The following is a 12,934-nucleotide window of genomic DNA, read 5'->3' on the forward strand; positions in this document are numbered from 1 at the left end:
AACAGCCATAAAGTTAGAATAAAATTGAATACATAACTGAAATTCTACTCTTAATTTAGCACTTCTATCGTCCTTCAGAAAGAAAATTTTCTGTCAAAAGCTTATATATTTGTTAATCTCTCCATTGTGTTTATGAATACTTCAACCTGTTAATACTACTAGTTTATTTTTAATATTTGTTGCAGTTGAAATCAGGGACCATGTCTCTCTTTCAGAAGACCTTAAATTAAGAATACTAAATTACAGCTGTAGGTTTGGCAAAGCACTCTGAAGTCTAAATTAATAAAGTGCTAACTGAATTAATAGTATAAGAGAAACTTACACTGATAATTTGAAATATTGATGTGCATACTTAATAGATCAAACATTTTACATTAATCAAAGAGACAATATGAAGGTGGTTAGCGAAAGCATTTTCCTATCGGTAAAATTTTCAATTCATGTAATTCCTGATTTTTCTTTTACAAGCACACAGGCGTGCTTTTCTCCTTGCATTCCTAAGCAACAAAAACTAACGTGTTCTTCGGATAAGATGGCTAACCACATCTTTAGAAAACAGAACACTGGGGAAAATATGCTCTCCCAGAGTTTAGTTAAGTAAGCAGATGGTAAAGGAGTAGGATAGCCATCTGGTTTCTCATCCCCAGACCTTTACAGTCTAACAGACCTCAGGTGTTTGCAGTCCATGAATGCTACAGATGGGAGGTAACAACTATACCTTCAATGATAAGTAATCTGGTATTTAAAAAAAAAATTAAGACTATTTTTTTTTCAATTTCAACCTTGATTTAGATATAGGTGAATTTTATTAAAAATAAATCCTTCATTAAATGTTTTATCTTTTTTCATTTTGTATATGAAAATTTCTCTCTTTACCTAATTCTTTTCTTTAATGTAAACACTGTTAGACTTACATGGGGATTTCAAAAGCAGATGAATAACACTAATGAGATCAAATTATTTTCTGACCCTGAAGGCCAAAAGGGAACCGTTTATTTAATCTGGGCTAAAGGTCAAATACTGAGCTCTCCATGAGATCCTGGCGGAGATGCTTAGGATATACAGAAAGCAGAGGTATGCCCTATCCTTGGCAGCCTGGTCTGTGGCATCATTACTTTCGATGCTTAGTTCAGAGGAGCTTGCCAACAAAGTTTGAAAACTACGTCACATAAGAATTGTAAGACCCAAACTTCAATAGGCGTGAGAAGGCAGAGGGAGGGTACTAAGGAAAGGAATCTGGCCTCTCTGTGCCATTTAGCAGGAGTCGCTAGGGGAAGAACCAGAGCAGAAAGCCAGGATCAACCTGCTTTCAGCAACTGTTACACAGATCCATCACCTCCAGGGAAGTCTAATACAATTCAAAAATGGTCAATGGGGTGTGATAAAAGACCTGGGATTAAGTAAAAAAGGGTAGGATGAATCAGTTTGGTCACAACCACAGGGATGGCGGTAAGAAGTAGAGGCAAGAAGGCAGAACTCAAGCTTCAGTGCTGATGAAGTAGGAAAGTCAAGGCATTTATTATACTTGTTTTAAAAAAGAAAAAAAATGTATTCTTTTTAGAACAAACCAATCCTAAGCAACAAAAGGGAAGTCCAATGTATGACCTGCATGTTATGGTCATGAGACACAAATAAGCAGGTTGCTGTGATGCAAATAGGGACCTAAAGCCCAGTTAGGTCTACAAATTCCAGCTGCTGACACACAGCCAGGACAATGGCAACTATTCTTCATCTTAATTAGGAGACGTAATTTTCAAGAGTGAAGTTCAAGATTACATTATTTATTTGCTTGTGTTTTAACACAGCCACCTACTAGCAGAACTACTTTCAATACTCAATCATTTAGTGAAATGATTGTTGCGGAGCAGAGGACTCATATATGAGGGCATACTGCACTTACAACGTTCCTCTCTATATTCAATAAACAACTGTTAGCTATGTAAGTACTAGCAGCTCTAGTAGTTTAAACCATGGTACCCCTCCACGATTCTCAGAATACTGATGCATAAGTAGTGCCTGACAGCGGTAAGACATTGATACTGTCAGCTAAAGTTACCGACCACTAAATACTACTCATATCACAAGATCAAGAACAACCTTGGATATTAAAGTTGGAATGAACTGTATAAAAACGTAAGATACCAGGATAATTACTAAGGAAATGAAAAATGAGCGACGGACATAAATGGAGAGACTGGCAAGTACACCTGGAGTCACGCTCAAGGGTTTAGAACTTTCTTGAGGCAAACAACAGTCAAGTTTAAATCACTGCAGTGGGCAAAAAAACCTTTGCGTGTCACTATCTCAACTCGAATTGGGGAAGAAAAATTTGTACAAAACATTCCCATTTCTCTGCACACACTGTCTCAGAAGTTCACAGCTAACATTTTCATTCATTGTAAGTGAGCTCTGTATTGTCCCTTTGTTTTTGGAGAAAAGCTAATGCTGAGCAAACATCCACAGCCATCTTGACCTAACTCCTTTAAGTGAATAAAAGGTTAAGTTTTGCTAGGCCAAAATTTATCAAGCTCATTTGACTACCATCCCAATAGAGTCCCTGAGACAAGTGAGCACACTAGCCAAAGGCCGGCAGAAATAACTTCCATACTTTCCTTACTGCTACTGATCTCTCATCCCTATTTCAAACTCACATTTTAAACTCATGTGAGAAATTTGGCTAACACCACCTGATCTCTATGTAGCATTAACCACATGTCCCTTTAGCATACAAACAATACAACTCATTTACATGATTTTTATCAGCTTTAAAATTGTCCTCATTTGAATGTGGGGCCAACCTACCAGATTCCCCGAGAAGAAAGACTTGTGCCTTTTGTACTGAACTCTAGCTTACTACTTTTCTCCCAGGGTATCAGCAGCTGTGCTCTGAACAGTAGTCACTATATAAATGCTGATTGACTTACTACAGTGGAACAATTCGCCTCTGGTATTTCTCAATATCCCAGGGAATCCTTGACATCTATAACATGCTGGAGATGATATCATCTGCTAGAGGCTTGGGGTCTTCCTTAGGGTGCCTGGGACAAGAAAAACAGAGAAAGACCAGAGACAGTCAGGAGAAACACAGAGGGGAAAACACAGAGATAATCAGAGGATAGACATACAGAACTGGGAGTTAGTCAGAGTTGCAGGGATTAAGCAGCCAAGAAAGTCAGAGACAGAGAAGTCTGCAATCATAACTTGGGGTTTCGTTAGGAGTCCACATTTATGGTACTATTTATGAAGTGGTGGTGCCCTTGTCATATTAAACAAGCAATACAATCAACTGTTTAAAAGCAACTATTGAGGTTTCCCTGATCATGTACCTTTACCCATCAACATTCATCTTCACGAGGTCCACACACGATGCTCAAAGCAACCTGGCCTGACAAGAAAATAACATTTTTCCAATTTTAAATATGAAAATCAGAGGTAATGTGATTTGCCCAAGGTCACAAACAAATGAAAAACTAGAGCGCCGAATCAGACTCCAAAATTCAGTATTTTTCCTGATATCCTGTGCTGTTCCTATTAGAAAAGTATATCATATAAACACAAATTTTTTATTAAATAAAATTCAAATTCTACTTACTTTAAGGTAATTTTTTCTATCCTATAGGACAATAACAAGGTATGTTACAAGAATATTTTTAAATATATCAGAAAAAACAGATAGAAAATTTAGAACAGAAACAAAATTGAGTGAAGTCACCAGAACAAATATAAAAATTTTAGGCCGGGTCGTGGTGGTACACTTCTATAACCCAGCACCTAGGAAGCAGAGATAGATGGCTGTCTGAATTCAAGGCAATCCTGGTCTATAGAGTAAGGTTCAGGACAGTCAGAGCTACACAGAGAAACCCCGTCGGATAGATAGATAGATAGATAGATAGATAGATAGATAGATAGATAGATAGGCAGACAGACAGACAGACAAGATTTTAGAAAGAGAATTAATTCATCTGCTTTTACGACTTTGACATTTCAAGGTCCTAATTAATGATCCAACATATTTGAGCTGATCAGGAAAATGAAAACATACCACACTTCAGTGAATTCTTAGAGACAATGATAAAGAATCGTCTCATAGTTGCACCTAACCATCTACATACACTACAGTCCTATTTCACGACACTCCATGTACAAACGACCACACTCTTCGTAACCATAAGTGTTTGTAGGTCCTCTTGAGCAATACTAACACTCAAATAACCATCACCTTTGAGAAGCAGTCACTACAATTGCCAGAAAAGCTCCTTCTGCACAGTGGGAAACATGTCATTGAATTTTACAAGACCACAAGAATACAAAAAAATAAAAAAGAAACTTCTATCAAGTTGTGTATCGATTTATCTTTCTATCATGTTCAGCAATTTTTAAAACAGAAAATTTCACATCAGGCATAAGAACAGTGCTTCTCTGCCCTCTAGTGACTGGCCAGGTTTTACTAACAACATGCTGCTTTTTCAAATTCAGTTTTCAGTAATACCTGGGATTATTTTTCAAACTACAGAGTAGCAATTTTTCATCATTTGAATACTGAGAGAAGATTCTTAATTAATTTTTAATGTATGCTTTGTGGAATAAACATAATACAGGAAAGAAAGTGGGAGGCTTTACTGAAATGGACTACTTAAGTACTGAAACCTCCTTGTTTTTAAAAATACAGTTTTCTGATCCTTGTACTTTTATGCATTTTGTTTAGGAAGACAAAATTCTAGTTAGTCCACATGTTGAAATTTTTATAAATTTCATAACCATATGAATTCTAAAATAGTTAACCCTTTTATTTTGAAGCCTGGGGTATAAAGATAAGGGGAACTATGTAAGTCACACATAGGTGAACACTTTTTTATTAATTACAATAAGCAAAAATTTATTTAGTACAAAATACTGAGTGTAATTAACCTTAATTTTTCTAATGGTATTTTTGGAGTTTCCTGGACCTCAGCATTGTCACTAGGAAATTCTCTATCAGTTTAATCCCCGCACTTGGGAGGCAGAGGCAGGCAGATCTTTGTGAGTTCGAGGCCAGCCATCTACAGAGTGAGTTCCAGGGCAGCCAGGGCTACACAGAAAAACTCTGTCTCAAAAAACAAACAAACAAACAAACAAAAACCCCACTTACAAAAGATGCAAAAGATGTCACCAGGCAGTGATTCAACCTAGTAGTCTGATAAGGGAACTTCTTTGTCAAAGTATCAAGAGGAACCAATGCATTCTTAGAACATCATTTCTGTTCTCACTAAAGCCAGTGTATCAGTTTCTATGTCTACACATTTAGGGGGATTGCCTGCGCACTGAATATAATAAGTAGATATATCAACAAGTGTAAGGATGATATAAAGGCAGTGCTATCTGGTTAGGCGTGCAAGCCCTGCAGCCAAATAGGTAGGATTTGAATCCCAGTTCTGTGAACCAATCAGCAGCATAAACTGGAGCAGATAAACTTTCTGTGCCTTACTTCCCACATCAAAATAAGGACTAAAAAGGCACTTCAGAGCCTTATATGGTTACTGGGATTCAGTTTCCACTGGTGTAGCATTCATCACAAATTAAATGGGTTGCAGATATTTATTCATGTCAGTAAAGGCAGATTTTAAATTAAAAATATATGCATATAGATATGTATAATTAATGATAAATAACTTGAAGTATTTAGGAGGTGATATGATGATGCCTATAATTTATTTTCAATGCTATAAAATTTAAGTTGACTTGATGAGTGATAGATGGATACACAAATAGTGGATATACATTAAATACTATAACCCTTTTTAAAAAAAATCTAGTGCTATTACAGTGTTGATCAGACACAGCAGTATAGTGCTCCACGTTCTTTTCTTTACACCCAGAATTAGTGCCTCAGTAATATCACAGAACAGGAGATCAGAAAGACTAAGAACCAGAAGGAACAGTCATCTGCAAAAAAAAAAAAAAGTATTTGCTGGACATAACAGCACAAATTAATGACAGCAGCTGGGACTATATGCACAAGACTTGAATACGATCAAGCCAGCCAAAAGTTCAGAAAGGGGAAGGCACAAATGGCAAATGATGACTGCTGGGGGAGAAAGAGAGTTTTCTCAGGCTCTAAGAGGCTACCCGTGCTCCCAACGACGGTTTCAAAACCATACACATAACTGCACAAAAAGGGATTCAGTAGACATGAAACATGGGGGTGTAACTGTGGAGGGGAGTGGATGGGAGAGAATGGAAGGCAGATTTGATCAAAATACAACATATGCATGTATAAATATTAACTATTTTTAAAAAATATACAAAATAAAACATTAAAAACTAAATCTACATGATAAGGATGAATTTCATAACAAGATATTTATGAAATATGAACCTATCTTTCATCCAGCTTATATAAAAAATTGAAAATACATAAAGGTAAGACAACATGGGTACATGACTATAATCCCAGCATTTAGAAGGTTGAGGCAGCAGGAACTGCATTTTAAGTTTGAGGACAGCCTGGCTACATAGTAACTCCCTATTCCAAAACAAACAAAGCCTTCCTTAGCATGTCACTATGAGGCACACTTGCTCTTCTCGCATTTAGGAGGCAGAGGCAGGAAAATTTCAAGTTTAAGGCTTTGCTAGGTGACACAGCAAGCCCTCTCTTATAAAATGCTACGGTAACAGGAGCAACAACAACAATATATGTAACAGTATAAAGCAACTGAGTTCATCTCCATAATAAATTCCAGTGTAGTCACTGGAGAAAAGAAAGCATCAGTGCATTCTTCCAAGATGACAGAGAAGAGAAAGAAACAATGAGGCAGCGTGCTTCCACTCTGGGGTGAATGTTACCATCACACATGTAAAACTCAGCTTTCAAACAACACCAAAAAAAGCCTGCAAGGTATAGTCCTTAAAAGTTAATCCCAGTTTTGTATTTTTATTAGCTGAATCACAGTTTTGTATTTTTTAGTCAAGAAGCTCAAACAAACTTAAGTGTCCTGAGTTTTTCAGTTCTTTAATATATTAAACAGGAAAAATGAATATCTACATCTAAAAGTTTACTACAGAAACTACAATGAAAAAATTATAAGCATAAAAATATATACAGCCAGGTATGTTAACATATGCCTCTAATCCTAGTACTCAGGAGGCATAGGTAAGCAGACCTCTCTGAGTTCGAGGCCAGCCTGATGACCAGCACTCCAGGACACCCAGGACTACACAGGAGACCTTGTCTCAAGTAATAATAATCACACACACACACACACACACACACACACACACACACACACACACGGCCAGAGAACTCAGCATATAAAGTGTAAATAAAAGTGCGATTACCACTCTTACAGACACTGTTACTACCTGGAGTGCATCTTTTATACTCTGCCACCATCGTCTGCAGGTGAAAACAGGTGACTCCTTATCTGCCTCAGAGCCCAGAAACTGCACATGCAGGTGAAGAGTTTTCAAAAGGAATTTTAGTAAGAGTAGACTTTACGTAAGGTATTACTACACTTTGTGTAAAAGAAAAGCTGGCGATGACAGGAACCCACCACTATTCACCTCCTTGTGATGCCAAGTATAATAATGTAAGTCCTGTGGGTGAAGCATTTAGGACGCATGCTTACCGATGACATTCGAAGTCACTGCAGTGCACGTGAGAAAATGATATTAAGACCTGGATAAGCCTTGATTTGAAACAGTCGAAGGCAGCATCCAAGAGAAAGATTAAAATTACCTTTACAGAAAACAGGTTCTAGTTTCCCTGAGAGTGAACTTCTAAGTACCCATGGATTATTTTATGAAGACTGGCACTCAACAGCATAAGGCGCTAGCTTCTCTAGCTGATAAAAACCATTGTCTCCAAACTTCCTTATCCATAGATAACTAGCCTAAAGACTTTAGCATTTAGATTTTTCTCACTATCCATCTACTCACTTTTCTGCCTTCCCTAGTCTAGTCATATACTCTTTTTCCTGCAGTCTATGACTTTGTTTTGCTTTCCTTTATAAACAATTAAGTCTTGCCATTGTTCTGTTTTTAGATATAGGATACACTTTTATCAGTTTTCAAAGCTTCAACCCCAGCTTTCCCTAATGTTATGCCTTAGTTTCTTTCTGAATCTCTTCCAAGCTCATCTCAAATTTACAATTATACCCACCAGGCATGATGGTACATATTTATAATCCCAGCACTCGGGAGGCTGATGTAGTAGAATCATGAGAAGGCAAGTCTCAACAACAAAATTAAAATAACATTCTAAACACAGCCTCATGGCTAGCTTCTCTCCACTGCCAATCCAATCTATCCAGAACAATGCCTCTCCTTTTTCTGCAACAACTTTTGCTGCCATCACCTTTCTCTGTAAAACATAAGCCCTCTACACCCTCAAAACAAGTTCTGTCTATAGCCAAGTTCTATAGGTTACTAATTTTAAGTTTATTCAGGTGAGAGACCTGGAATTCAGATTTGAGAAATGGTGAAGGCTGACTTTACAATAACTAAGAACACTCACACATACACAGAGATGGTGGGGAGGGGGCAAAAAGAGGGGGAAACAGAGATGGAGAGAGATAGAACTAAACAGTAGCAACCACTAAATGTTTCAAAAACACTTTCACTGAAGAAGCCCTTGAAATTAAATATCAAACTGGGGGATGCAGCTCAGTGGTACTGTGCTCAACTAACAATATACAAAGCCCTAGGTTTGATTCTCCAGCACCACAAACAACCCCTCCTCCCACAGCAAGTTCTCTTTAATTTCTAACCCATAGATTTGATAAAGGCTTACTTGATTTGAATATCTCAAGTTATATCCAGACTTCATAATCTGACAGTGTCGTTACAACAACACAGAACAGATTTCTCCTGAACAAAGACAGTACCAAAGTCCCCAAACCAATTTTTCCAGTCCTTACTTCTTTTCTGCTCAACCCCATCAATGTAATTTGCTTAAAACTGTACAGTGGTTTGTCTACCTTTAGAGGGGAAAGAATAAACTTACCTTGGCATTCTTTTAAGATCTCTTACATCTGGTATTTCACCAAAGTTCCCTGTTTTAAATTCACCCAATATCCTAGCCAACTGACACAAGGCATCTAATTTAACCTTCTAAGCTTCTCTTTATTTCCTTGTGTTAGTCAGACCCTTTATCATGACAAGCACCTAAGAAAGACAGTTCAAGAGGAAGTATTCACTCTAGGTCTAAGGTTTCTGAGGTCACCTCTAACCACTGCTTTGTGCCTGAAGCAAGGCCGAATATCACAGTGGCAAGAGTGTGGGGCCAAAGAGGCTGCTTACCTCAGGGTAGCCAAGAAGCACAGAGGGAAAAAAGGTTAGGGTTTAAGATACAGTCCCCAAGGAGAGTCCCCCAATGACCTATGCCTTTCACCTAGATCCTATATCACAAGGTTTCCAGAACCTTCCAGGGACTACACCTTCAACACATGAGAAAATGCAATTGATAACATTCCTTTGTAAAGAGGTCACTGAAATCTCTAAGTGGGATTCAGGATGTCAGGTCTGTTAATACTGACCAAGTGAGTTCAGATTGGTTAGTCTTGGGTCCTTTGGTAATAAGAACGAACACATGATTTTAAAAATTATCTAAAGCTCAGAAACAAAACACAAAAATGTGATCCATATAATGGTAAGTTGTTGTTTCTGCCTATGTCTATTAAATTTCAAGAAGCAGTAGGAAGTATTATGCAGCTGGCAATCTATAAAACTATGTGTGCGTGTAGGTTCACATTCACGTGAACACATGTGTAAGCAGGTCTGCTCAGTGTGTGTGTGTGTGTTTGTGTGGAGGCCAACCTCCAGTGTTGGTTTTTGGGTTTTTTTTTTCCCTCGAGTTTGGGCCATTTGTCATCTTGGAACCTCACTACCTTACTGATTAGATCATTTTGTTTGGCTAGGAAACATCAAGAATTCCCATCTCTGGCTCCCCAGCGCTGGATTATAAGTATACACCAAACTCAGGTCCTCACATTTGCCCCATAAGCACGCCACTAGGCCATCTCTCGGGCTCAAACAAGTTTGTGTATTTATAAGCACTAAAAAGAAAACAATCTAAAGTATAGAGGCACTTAGAAACTCAAATCAGATGGATGGACGGACGGACAGTCAGAGTGGAACACCTTCACTAGCAACAGGATCTATTATAACAATCTTATTGGAAAGATTTACCTCGTGTTTTCTAAATAGTGAATCAGTCTCAAAGCGAATAAAGAAAGGCAGTGTCTCTTAACACAGGTATACAGGTGTGAGTAAATAATATACTAGATAAAAGATAAAATTAGAAAGGGGCCCAAGTGACTAGAAGAAAAGACAGATGCATAAGGAAGGAAGTTGGGGAAGACAACTAACAAAGTAGATGGGTGAATGCTAGGTGGGAAAAATGACAACAGGAAAAGGGGGTGGGTGGAAACCAACAAAATGAAGTACACATAAAATACTACTGGAGTACCCATTACTTTTTAAGCTAATTGAAAATACAAAAAGAAAAGGACAATGTTATCACTGTAACTGAAAAAACTAAACCTCAGACCTGAAACTTTTCATCCATTTAAATGTTCACTTCATCAAATGAACTGAAAGAGTCCTTCTGTGTGTTTCTGTCCTTCAACTGCTCAATAAAGTAATTGCTATAGGAAGAGGTCTGGCATTACTGGGGTTGACAGTGACGGCTGATATCAAACCTTTACTGATTCCTCTACAATATACCTACTTGATGATCTGCAACACCAACAATGCTGAAAGCAGAGTATCAGGCACATGTCTATCTGGGTGACACCTAGGTACGCAGAGTAGTATATACAGCTCTGCACATATTTCTCACACAGTGTAGGTTTTACTGTCTCTTACTTGATAATTCTTCATTGTAAGTAGGGTAGCAAAATTCAGAAGGACACTGTTCACATAATAATAGCTAAACTCTAAACACAAGCCAACCCTCTACACCCAGGTTTTCAAGAAATCTGTGCATCCAGTGTCTATAACAATGTCTAGGACTTTAAAACACGAAGTGAAAATGTTCTTATCATGAGAAGGCACTTAGTAATAAAGGACCTCACATCAGTGTTAAAGAAAAATTAAATAACTGCATAATTCCCCCTTTAAAATTAGTTATATATGTGGGGAGGTAAAACTGCAAACTCAAGTAATAGGAAAAAACCTCAAGTTATAAAACTCAATATAAAGTCAATGGACAATATTGTAAACTATCATCTTTACAGATCATTTTGAGAACAGGCAGCCTAAAAATACCCTAGAGTACAAGGTAAATGCCAAATCCAGTCAACCTTTTTGACATATAGCCCAAAGTAAACTAACAGTATTAATACTGCAACCTTCACATGTGTTCCACTTGCAAGTCCACAGCTAAGTCAGAGAGTAATTTGTTAGGAAGCTAGCACATCTTAACACTTGCTGATTAAGAGTTCATGAAAAATGAGCCAAGGTACCTACAGTTGTTCTGCTATTCATTTTAATTTCTCAGAGCCACTAACATTTATTGATTATAGGGTCAAATGCAAACTTAAAGGCATAGAAAAACGTTGAATTTCAAGAATACCCCTTCTTGAGTTCAGCTGGTGAAAAATTAAATATGCAAATATAAAATAAATTACATACTAACATTATACTATATTATTTATAAAATATAATATATAATAATGATCTGGTGCTTATTGACATTAAATTTAATGGAATACAGTATTAAACAGAATGTGAATTTGGATGATACTAATCTGCCAAATTTTATCAGAGCAACTTCCATATGCTAGGCATTGTTTGCAGGTTATAGTACCACAGCCATGCAGACTCCCTAATATAAGCTTAAGCCTCTTAACTACTTGAAGAGCACTACATGTGCAGAATATACAATACTAAATTTATATGTAAGTATAGTGTTCAGTTAACATAGTACATAGTTTATATTGAAATGCACAGGAATTCTGAGATAGAAAATTACAGTTTTTATATTGCTACAGTTAGATCTATAATATACCCTGAAGACCAACTGGATAATGGCTTTATGTCCCCAATGTGGGACTACTAACAGCTAGAGAACCTGTGGGGACTGGTGAGAAGTCAGATCACTGGGATATGCTCTTCAAAACACATGTCTACCTCATTTGTCTAGCTCCCTCTTTCCCGATCTCTCTCTTTTCAAGTTTGAATCATTTCAGAAATAAATAGCTTTTATAGGAAACAAATCAAAAGAGGACAAAGAAGCTAAAATGCTTCTTAACCATTAAAGTGACATCTACAGAATAATATCACTGCTCTCAGTTTACCCTGTAGTTTATAAATATATAAATTAACTGAACAATCTTACAAATTAAAGTTATTTTGCATAGGAAGTGTTTAACTCAATGGTCTATTACTTTCTGATTATATTTCATTTCAGACTGATGTCAAATCAACAGAAGTTGAAATTATTCTAGGGATACAGAAAATATTCACAAACATCTATCAGGAAAACCAACCAACAGCAAAAAAAATGCTATATTAATATACAACAAGCAATGTACCACTTACAACTAATCCTAAGTGCCAATCCACTTGATGCGTGTAACAGAAAAATTGTACCATAGTAAAAAGGAGCCCTCCATACTCAGTGGGTGGCATCTAGACTAATACTTGAGGGCTTCAAACTACTATCATTTAACTGTTGCTTTAGTTTGATGTGAAATGTCTCAGGGCCCATGTACTAAATATGTGGTCCCCAGCTGGCAGTGCCATTTTAGGGGGCTAGGGAACCTTAATGAGACAGGGCCTAGCTGTGGCCCACACTTTCTCTGTAAACTGGGCCAGTGAGATATAACCAGTGGAGCCCAGATGCCATGCCTTCCCAACCATGATGGACCATATTTTTTAATCCAGGAACCAAAAACAACCTCTTCCCCTTGAGCAGTTTCCAGACAGCATTTCGTCAGTGATGAGAAAAACAGCT

The 12,934-nt window shown here is 37.3% G+C and overlaps 1 protein-coding gene across 7 annotated transcripts in view; it reads right to left on the reverse strand.

Moving 5' to 3' along the window:
* Bbx (BBX high mobility group box domain containing) overlaps window positions 1-12,934 on the reverse strand; it is a 236,282-nt gene that overhangs the window by 121,944 nt on the left and 101,404 nt on the right. Inside the window, exon 4 of one of the 7 annotated variants that reach the window (XM_075964222.1) lies at window positions 2,925-3,038. The exons of the other annotated variants lie outside the window; for them this stretch is intronic. The gene's annotated coding sequence lies outside the window, so the exon portion shown is untranslated. The remainder of the gene's footprint in view (window positions 1-2,924; window positions 3,039-12,934) is intronic. 7 annotated transcript variants of the gene reach the window in all.

Source organism: Microtus pennsylvanicus, chromosome 1 (assembly GCF_037038515.1).
Source record: "Microtus pennsylvanicus isolate mMicPen1 chromosome 1, mMicPen1.hap1, whole genome shotgun sequence".
NCBI classification, from domain to species: domain Eukaryota; kingdom Metazoa; phylum Chordata; class Mammalia; order Rodentia; family Cricetidae; genus Microtus; species Microtus pennsylvanicus.